This window comes from Lissotriton vulgaris, chromosome 11 (assembly GCF_964263255.1).
Source record: "Lissotriton vulgaris chromosome 11, aLisVul1.2, whole genome shotgun sequence".
NCBI lineage: Eukaryota > Metazoa > Chordata > Amphibia > Caudata > Salamandridae > Lissotriton > Lissotriton vulgaris.
Window position 1 is genome coordinate 1,083,594,053 of NC_141699.1, and position 10,528 is coordinate 1,083,604,580.

General features: G+C 42.5%; 1 pseudogene; it reads left to right on the forward strand.

Moving 5' to 3' along the window:
• The first annotated feature begins 6,890 nt into the window (after positions 1-6,890).
• Positions 6,891-8,177, forward strand: LOC147684172 (uridine 5'-monophosphate synthase pseudogene; annotated as a pseudogene).
• The last annotated feature ends 2,351 nt before the right edge of the window (positions 8,178-10,528 follow it).

Sequence of the window (10,528 nt, forward strand, 5' to 3'; positions counted from 1 at the left end):
AAACCTTTGTCTATAGCAATAGAGGATTTAGATAGCGATATCTATGATCCCTCGCTTATTCCTGAAGAAGAGGTACAAGCCTATAGGGTTCTGAGTAGAGGCGAGTATAGTGTGTTCACTAATGAAAAACAGCTTAAAAGCTCACCTCCGATATGGGTCGTACCCCACATTGGTAATTTTTGTCTCATGGGTCGTGGCCGAAGATCGAAAGCCCGACTTGGAGAGAGTGCTTGCACTGAAAATTACATTCTGCCGATGGTCTCGTCCCCTGTGTTTCTGGCTGCCAAGGGTACATACTTTATCTGCCATGATCGTGCGTACGCATGGTTGCCCGCTGACTTCATGGGCTCATGCTTTATCGCAAATTTGTTGCCTCCAACGTTTACCGTAGATGCAGATTATCACAAGACCAGAGTTGTGAGGGCGTAATTAGCGAAGAGGACACTGCCGGTCAAGAGGCAGGAGACTTTTTCAAGGGTTTCCTCCCGTTTTGGGGACCTATGGTTAATAGTAGGAACCTGAGACAGTTGACTCGAGTGGTGGAATCGACAGCTAACATTACTGCCAGTGCCCTTGGTAATATCACCACAGAACTTCAGGCGGATAGACTTATGACGTTACAAAACCGTATGGTTTTAGATGTCATCTTAGCAGATCGTGGTGGGGTATGTAAGGTAATCCATTCGAGCTGCTGCATTTTCATTCCTGATAACGCTCCGACAGTTTATCAAGCCATCTCTAAGTTGCATAAGATCTCCGAATCCATACACGTGGATGTAGGGGATTGGATGCTACTTGGGTGGTTTTGGGGCCTGATGTCGACTTGGGGTTGGAAGATTCTGATGATCGTCGGAGTTGTCGTGGCGTTCCTGTTCACGTGTTGCCTTTGTGTGCAGTGCGGTGCTGCCTTATGTGGCCTCTGTGCTACAACGTGTATGAGACAGCCGCCTGTTACCAATGGAACTCGGTTGGACAGAGCTATGCTACAACAACATCTAGATGGTCTGATGAATATTGAGTATGATTCCGACTAGTGCTTGCCTACATGAGGGCAAAAGGAGCGTCTGAGGTTCCGTGACAATTGTAAGTGGTGCTTTCGACTCGCACGAATATGGTCGAGTCTGGTATCTATGAACCGCAAATGACGAGTTTAGTGGGTGTACGCAGTTTCGTTGTGCTAACCTAAACCGTTCGTCTGTTACGTAGGTATTTCTATCTGTACCCACGGGTTCCATCTTAGATACGGCATCCATTTTGTCTCTTGCCCTCAAGTAGCCAGCGAACGGACGTTGTTCGCTTTGCGACCCTGGGACTCCCAAGATATTTGCGGAAGACACATGTCCTTTGTAAGTGTCTTTATGATGAGGGGGAGGCTACTGTAAGGCAGATGGCGCCGCTCGAGACTCATCTTGCCGCACGGACTTATTGTCTCAGCCGTGCATCTCATTAGGCACGTCCCTTTGATGCCTGTATCTCGTGTTTCCCGATACCTCCCCTTTTACACCCTTTCCGATCTCCCCACTGTCTCCGTCTTCCTCTACACCTGTTCTTGTTCCTATTCTGATCTGTTTTACTGTTGATTGGAATGCGTTAATGGTGGGAAGATGAGTTTTTACAGTTGGGAACCGCCAAATGTGTCCGTACTTATGTTCCGGACCTTGTGTGTTTAAAAGTGACCAAAACGACCCCTCTGGGGGATGATTGTGGGAACCGGGTCATAAACGTTTGTGTTCAATGTAACTCTATGGGATAACCATGTATAAAAGGAGCGATCCGCAGAACCAATTTGAAGCAGTTACTCTGAACTACACTGGTTGTACTTCCGTGATTTCTGGGTTTCCCTGCAGCAAATAAACCTTGAATCTTTGACGCCGAAGGAAGTGTCCCGTGTCTCTGTGATTCGTACGCCGGAGCAGGTTACCCACGAAGGTTTCAGGTGTTGTGCCCTGGCACCGCTGGGTTCTAAATAACCTAGTCCTTCAGTTGTTCTGAGGCCAGTGATGCAACGTCAGGGCCTCTATGCTGATGCCTGGTGTGATGCTTCTGTTATGTTTCATCCCAGTGTTAGCTTCCATGTGTTGCAGCATCCTGCATCAGTGTCTCTGCTGGTGCCCAGTGTGTGTCTTCCCTCTTTTCTTCCCGGTGTCAGCTTTGGGGCTCTGGGGCCAGTGACGCACTGTCAGTGCCTTTATACTGATTCCTGGTGTTAAGTTTCTTCCTAGTGTTAGTTTCCATGTGTTGTAGCATCCTGCATCAGTGTCTCTGCTGGTGCAGGGTTGTGCAGGGTGTATGGCAGTATAAAACCTCTACCTCTTTTTTGTGTGATATAATCTTTTGTCTATTGCCATAATGTGAACTACAGCCGTGATGAAGCAATTGAATTATTGTTTTTATTGCAAAGCACGTGTTGGATTCTGTCTTGTGTTTTTTACAATTCATTTCATCTTACTGCTTCAAAAATTCTAATTCAAAATAAAATCAAGCTTTAATTTTGAAGCCTCAAATGTGTCTATTTATCTAGGACAGGAACTTACTCAATTGGTGACTGCATATGTGGTTTGCTGCATATGTTGTCACGTAGTTTGACCTACATTGGTCAGACCATGGAAGTCGTAGGCCAAGACAGGAGCTGCGTCACCTCTGCACCACTGTTGACACACTTTTGGAGAAAGGCCACCCTGAAGAAGATATCTGTTGGTAAGTAATACAGTTTGCCAAAAACACACCTCCTGTAAAACCTGAAAAGGATAAAGTGCACGTGGATATTCGGGAGCAACTCAATCGAAACTGGATTCAACACCACGAAGTAAGGGCCCGATTCACAAAATCTGAGACAAAAACTAACTTTACGACTTTCGGTATTCACAAAAGCTATTTAGTAGTAGTAAAGTCAGGAGTCCTAACTTTACTACTACTAAACTGAGACAAAATCCTAACTTTAAGACTTTGGGTATTCACAAAATGCATTTAGTAGTAGTAAAGTTAGGATTCCTAACTTTACTATAGCCTTATAGCCCGCCGTAGAGGGCTATACCGCTATTAAAGGCCCTCTCCAGCGTTAAAGGCTTGAGCCGAAGGCGAGGGCCTTTAACAAGAGAGAGGGACTTTAATAGCGGTATAGCTCATCTACGAAGGGCTATAAGGCTATTAGAACATTCTGTCACTAGAGGACAGAATGTTCTAACAAAAAAAAACAAAGCCTTTTGGGAGCGTGAGGGGATTAGAATCCCCTCAGGTTCCCTGAAGCCTTTGTTCACAGCCACAAAGAAACATTGGAATGCTGGAGCTCCGGGCTTTTACCCGCCATTATAAGCCCGGAGCACTCCATCGTTTTCAATGGAGCTCCCAACATTCCAATGTTCTAATACTACTAAATGCCTTTTATGAATACCCAAAGTATCAAAGTTAGGATTTTGTCTCAGATTACTTTTGGGACACTGGCCCTAACGGTGCAGCGGTGTTAAAGATTTACATAATGGCCAGCAGAAGTTATCCAAAATGGCATATTAGCAATAAATGCACTGAATAAAGAGACACATAATCATTTTATCTTGAATATGAATGACTAAACAATGTTACATGCTAAATATAGTCTAATATTGCTTTAGTGGAGTTTCTATGTTCAATTTTAATATTCAGAGACAATTACTAATAAATTACTTTGTTTCCCTAGCAGTTAACCTTTACAGTGAAACTGTTCTCACAATACTGTATAGTTAAGTGTGTCATGCATTTTAGTGTTTTCTTAAGTTATTTGTTTAGCAACCGGTGTTCGCAATTTATATATGTGCCCTTAAATTTAAGAGGTAATTTATGCCCAGACAGGCATAACCTACGCCATCTTTATGAGTCAGGCTGTTAAACGTGCTGGTCCAGTACCATATTATGTGTGTTGTATTGTTTTTAATTATGTAAAATAATGCCCTATTAACTGTTGTTTGTAATTTTTGTAAATGCCAAAGAATTTACGTGGTGGTAATTTATGCCTAGGAAAGCGTAATCGATCTCCATCCTTCCAGATCAGGCCATTTTATGGTGTCGGCCATCTTGTAAAATATATCTAATGGCCCATATGTCTTTATCTCTTCTGCGTCAGACAGTGCCGGTTGCGTTTACAACCCCAGTGTCTGGCCGCTTCACTTGACCGTGCATCAAATAACCTTTCGTCTGGATTACTTAGGGATCGGTTGCACCGTTCAACCTTCTCTTGCATGGCCACACTATCAGTCAGGACATTGGGTCCGATGGACATGAATTGTTTCACATACATTTGGCCAATACTTCTTGACCATGCTTAAGAGACTGTGTAACCCTACTTCACTGGACTCCAAGAGTAGTGTTGGTGTCCTAAATTTGGTACCTGTGCTATATCTTATACCTTTCATGAACTGCTCAATTGCAGTCCACCATTTATTGGGGAGACAATTTTGTTCACCACTCCTTAATAGTAATGACTTTAAACCTGAGTGTTTTATACATTTAATGAAGATTAATCATGTATTCTTTCACTCAGAGTTTCAGCTAAGTCTTACCCGGCTGGTCCTGTGAGTATATCATTTGGCTCGTTTACTAACTGGGATTGGCTTTCCACCTTGGATGTTACCTGACAGGGCTCCCTGTGCCGTATTTATGCAACATCTGCAACGGTAGGCTTAGGCAGATTTAGTAGACAGAGAAGATAGACTTCTAAATAATTAAGCGCTTATTCTTTTCTCAAAAAGTATTTTTCATTTTAAATAAACTTGGACAGAGACTGGAATACTTGAGGTCTGTTGAGAAACTTGGTATCATGGTTTTATTAATTGTCTTTACTGTATCACAATTAAGGTCATTGAAACATTGTTGTATGTTATTGTTGCTATATCTGTGATTGGAATATTAGCCACTATAGAAAAATGAACAGTTTAATAGTAATGTAGTTTGAGCGGGGACAATGGGACCTCTATAACTGATTCGCTAGATATTTCAGTCGTGATTGTGCGCTATCATCAAAGATTAAGTGGGGGAAAAAGATAAATCTCTGTACTTGGGGTACATTTGCTTCCCTGATCATATCTTATCCCGTCAAGTCTTCTAGGTTTTGCCTGACTTGAGGTTTGAGTATGTGCTAACGATTACAATTTTCTGGATGTCCGTTTTGGAGTGGTTAGAGTCGACCATCATTCATTAGTCTCTCGGGATAGTTGTGATCTTAGTTGGTGTCTTTTTTAGTTCCTCTAAAGGTGATGGTTCCTTATGTAATCGCATGGTTGCCTGGTCACTTGATTCGCTGGAAAAGCCTTCCATGATTGGGGTGCAGTTGCTCCTCCAGAGGGGAAGGTTGATATTAAGTGTAGTGTATTTTTATTCTTTTTTGATGTTGTTTCTAGATTTAGTATCTTTTTCTCCAGGGATTGGTGTTTCAGCTGATCATTCTCTCTCCTTTCATGTTATACTGGTGGCTCTTAGCTAGAGGCCTGGGCATCTTGCTGTCAGTTAATGATCTTGGGCTGTCGCTTTTAGGATGATTAGAGTTGTCCTCAGTTTACTTGTCTCCTCGGAACAGATGTGGTCTTGGCTGATATTATTTTAAAATCTTCTCAGGGCAGCTCGGTGTGCGATGGTTTTTTGTGTGAGCACTTGGTCATCTGGTTATTTGATTCCATGGAACTTGGTCATTTATCCCAGTGTGGAAGGTTCCCAGGTGGTAAATCCATTGTTGTTCCTTCTGCAGTAAATTTCTTTCTGAGTTTGTGTCCACATATTCTAGAGTCTCCAGTGCAACCCATTGGAAATCGTTAGGACAACGTCCTACATAGAGGAAGTGGTTACTCATTTTTGTTGTTGACCTTTTTGCACCTTATGTTGCTTCTTTGTTCACAGATGTAAGGTGTATGTCTTGCTTTTATGAGTAATTACTCGAATAAAGCCCTATTTGAATTTGAATTTGCAAATTTTAATCCTTTTGCAGGTAATGCCAATATAACACAGGTTTCAGGGACATTTGATTATGTCTACTTGGGAGTTCAGACCAGAAAGAAAACCAAAGATCAACTCCCAGGAGCGAGCCACAACAATTGTTGATCTTTAAACCTGACCGACTTTCCCTTGAACGAAGATCAAACCACAGTTTTCAACAAAGAACTAGGCTTTATCCCAACACCTACTTTCGATAAATCCCGCCTAAATGGAGAAGTAGCCACATTTTGATGAAAATTAAAGCTTAAAGCCTTTTTTGACAGCCAAGAAAGAACGACGAGAGAAGGGGACACTAATCTTAGATTAATGTGTATGTCTGTGTGTGTCTGGGTGTGTTATTTGATACATTCATGTTTGGCTGGCTGTGCCAGTGTCTGCAATTCTGTATGCCTGGTTTAGTCAGTGTCTGCATTGGTTAGTCCCTTGGTGTGTCACTGTGTGCCTGGGTGTGTTATTGGATGTATTAGTGTTTAGCTGGATGTGTCAGTGGCTGTATTGGTGTGCAGTTGGGTGTGCCAGTGTCTGTATCAATGGGTGTCTAGGTGTGTCAGTAGCTGTATCAGTGTGAACTTGTATGTGAGTACCTCCTTCTGTGAGTAGCTGGGTATGTGAATTTCTGTACTGATGTGTGCCTAGGTGTGTTAGTAACTGTAGCAATCTGTTCTTGGGTGTGGATCCTCCAAATCTAAAGTTATGGAACATCACTGCAAAAACGAACTTATAAAGTACATTACCCCAATAGTTGGTGCCATTGATCTGCATAAAAAGAAAAAAATGAAATATTTCTTAGGTTTACAATTAATTAAATACAAAAGTAGCATACAATTTCAGCAATACATAAAGACATAGTTCTAAGAAATAACTAGACATTTCTCGCAAGGTGTCTCTCTCTCTCTCTCTTTTTCACATCTACTCATCCATTAGTCGCAGGAATGGAGGCGCTGGCTCTCTGACTCTTTGAGATCGAGGCTGTTAAGTTCGGCAGCTTCAATCTTAAGAGTGCCCTCCTCTCCCCAGTCTACTTTGACCCACGCGGTATCGTATCTCATCCTGACCTTATGAACCAGGTTTCCAGTCTTATTTTTCAAACTGCTAAAGATGTGGCGATAAAGTGTGAATATGTGTGTGGTGTTCCATACACTGCTTTACCCCTGGCTACAGGCATCTGTTCAACTAATTGAATACCAATGTTCCTGCAGTAGTTCTCCAGTAAGTGGTACTGAAGGTGACCAATGCCATTGTTCTTATTGACAGAGAGGAAGGTGGAAAGGCTAACTTGAAGGCCCATGGCATGCATCTACATCCTGTGTGTACTCTAACAAAACTGCTGTAGATCTTCAACCAAGAGGGTAAGGTTGATGTCGACATGTTGGCAAAAGTCATGATGTTTCTAGAGGACCATAATATTGTCATCTCTAAAATGACCAATGGTGTTGCCCCAGTGAAGATTTGCAAAGAATTGAGATTCAGTGACCGAGCTCTTTTACCCAACGTACACCCGTTGGCAGTGTGGCTCCTCCACTTGATAGAACAAAAACAGAGCAGTTGTGCTTGTCAGTCGACGTTACCAACTCCAAAGAGGTTCTGCAACTGGCTTTCACATTAGGACCTAGCATCTGTATCTCGAAGACGCATATTGATATTCTTAGTGACTTCACACATGAGGCTGTGATGGAATTAAGAGCTCTTGCAGATCAACATCAGTTTCTGTTTTTGGAAGACTGCAAATATGCAGACATAGGACATACTGTAAAAACATCAATATGAAGATGGCTTTTATAAAATTGCATCCAGGTCTAACATAGTAAATTCACATGTGGTTCCTGGACCTTGGGTTGTGAAGGTATTAAAAGAAATTGGAATTCCTTTCCAAAGAGGGTGCATTTTGATTGCCGAAATGAGCTCTCAAGGTACACTGGCAACTACATAACAGCTGAAGAAAAACTTGTCGAGGAACTGTCCGATTTTGTCTTTGGTTTCATTTCTAGCTTAAGAGTAAGCAGTAAATCAGAATTTCCTCACTTTATACCTGGTGTCCAAATGGATGCTGGTGGTGATAGCCTTGGTTCGCAGTACTCAGCACCTCACAAGGTGATCTGCACAAGGGACTCAGACATCATCATTGTAGAGCATGGAATTTTATCAGCCCCCAACCTGCAGCAGAGATGTACAGAGTGGCTGGCTGGGATGCTTACTTGCAAAAAGTTGGTGGTCTGTAGGTGCTTTGCAGTGTACTGCCAAAGGTCTTACATAAACAGATAGAGATGTACTTCATATTTTCATCTGCAATTATATCCTTAAGAGATGAGAACAGAAGCACTGCCAGTATAACCATATTTTTTTTGTCTCAAATTTTGCAACTCAAAATAACAAGCAAACAAAACAAAACTAGACATTCCTCATACTTTAAAGGTATGTATTAATATAAATAAGCATTTCATTTCCCCTTTTTTACTGTTCTCAGCTTCTTTACCCATACACCATATATCATACTTTTTAAGCAGTCATTTTTGAATAGCGGGGAAAAAAATCATAAAGATTGCAGAAAAAACCTAAGACTGTACACTATTTCGTTGCAATTAAGGAACACTGTATGTTGCACTCACTACAAATAAACATAACACAACTTATTTCACCTTTTAAAAATACATTGTTGTGCACAACCACTTTAAACACATGCAGGTATATCTTTACACCAGCAAGAACTAAATAAATTGATTTCTGCAAATATTTCATAATTCGCTCAGGGGAAAAGATTGCAGCTAAATATGTGCAGTGCAATATTTGCGGCATGCAGTTACCCAGCAGCATGCCAAGTATTCACATGGAATAAGTTCTAATTGGAACAATTCAGACCAGGGTGTACAACTGAATGATGCAGGAGATACTAGGTTCAACAGAATACTCCACCTCTGCAGCACCCATGGGAGAACCTTCAGCAGCTACAGAAATCCTAATACCGGAACCCTGTGAAGATTTGCATTAGAAGGTTAATTATTGTGCAAAATGACACATATTTGTTGCTGTAAAACTGTGTGTTTCTGGGTCCATTTTCCATTCTATTGTTCTCAGGTTGTATACCCATACACCACAAATGATGTACTGTTGAAATAATTATCATTGGTCAGTTGCAAAAAAACAACCATAAAACAACCATAAAATTATAATTAAAATAATTACATTTACAGCTATTACCTGATCATGCGGTGATGCTGGCGATTACTTCCTATTTAAAAGGAGTGCTATATTGGAAAACATTATGAGTGCCTAATTAACAATGATTTGATAGATAGGTTGGCCTGTTTTCCTCTAAATTGTACCTACACAATGTGTGATTAGAGCGCAAGATGGTGGCCTGTATATTTTAATGTTTTTAAAGTATTTATGTGTTTTTTAATGTTTTTATGTTTTATGATTATGACACATAATTGAATAAAAATTTATTTCTACTAAAATAAAAACTGCACACTATGGGGTCGATTCCGATCCGGTAAAAAGTACTCCGAATCGTCGTACGGAGCGTTTTCTCCCCGTACAAATCGTACCCGTAAGCGTCCCGTACGTACGACGAAGTACGATTCGTACCAGGAGCCGTACTCCGTACGAGTCGTACAAGACACCGTACGACTCTAATCTCCATACGATTCTCCCTCGGAACCTGCTGTACGCGATATCTGTACGGTTCCCGGCTGGTTTTTACGACCCAGCAAGTACGATACGTGTCGGGTACGCACCGTACGACCCTTTTTCTACAGGAGCTGAAAACAGCCGTAAAAGCAGAGTTCGTGCCGAAACAGGTACGGAACGGCCCCCCCGGCTACGGTGCATACCCCTCATGTTTGCAGGGGTACGGCACGTACCCCTGCGATCATGGGGTGTACGAGCCGTACCCCATGTACGTACACCCATCGTACAATGGGGGTACGGCTCGTACACCGATCGTACATGGGGTACGGCTCGTACACTGATCGTACAATGGGGGTACGGCTCGTACACCGATCGTACAATGGGGGTACGGCTCGTACACCCCATGATGAAATGAATGAAATGAAAAGCGTTTTTATTGAGCGCTACAGTTGCCCTGAGGCGTCCAGGCGATTGCAGGGGTACGGCACGTACCCCCATGATTGCAGGGGTACGTGCCGTACCCCTGCAATCATGGGGGGTACGCGCTGTACGGGGTGTATGTAATCGTGCACTTTTCCGTACGAATCACCCTTACCTGACGTGGACCGTACGAATCGCGTCGTGATTCCCCGGTCCGGATCGTACTCGTCGGGTCGTACGGCGTGTGTACGCGTCGTACGGTTCACAGTCTCAGCCTTGCAATACGTACGGATCGCGACGATTCGGACGGATTCACGGAATGCGGATCGTACTACGTGACTCGGACGGACGGGAAAGATTCGTACGGAAAGGGCTACAAATAGGAATCGTACGGTGGATTTTTTTACCGGATCGGAATCGAGCCCTATGTGTATGTAAGTAGATGTTTGAATGTGTATATAGGTCTGTTAGTAACTGTACGTGTTTCTGAGTGGGTGTGTGACAATGTGTGCATGGATCAGTA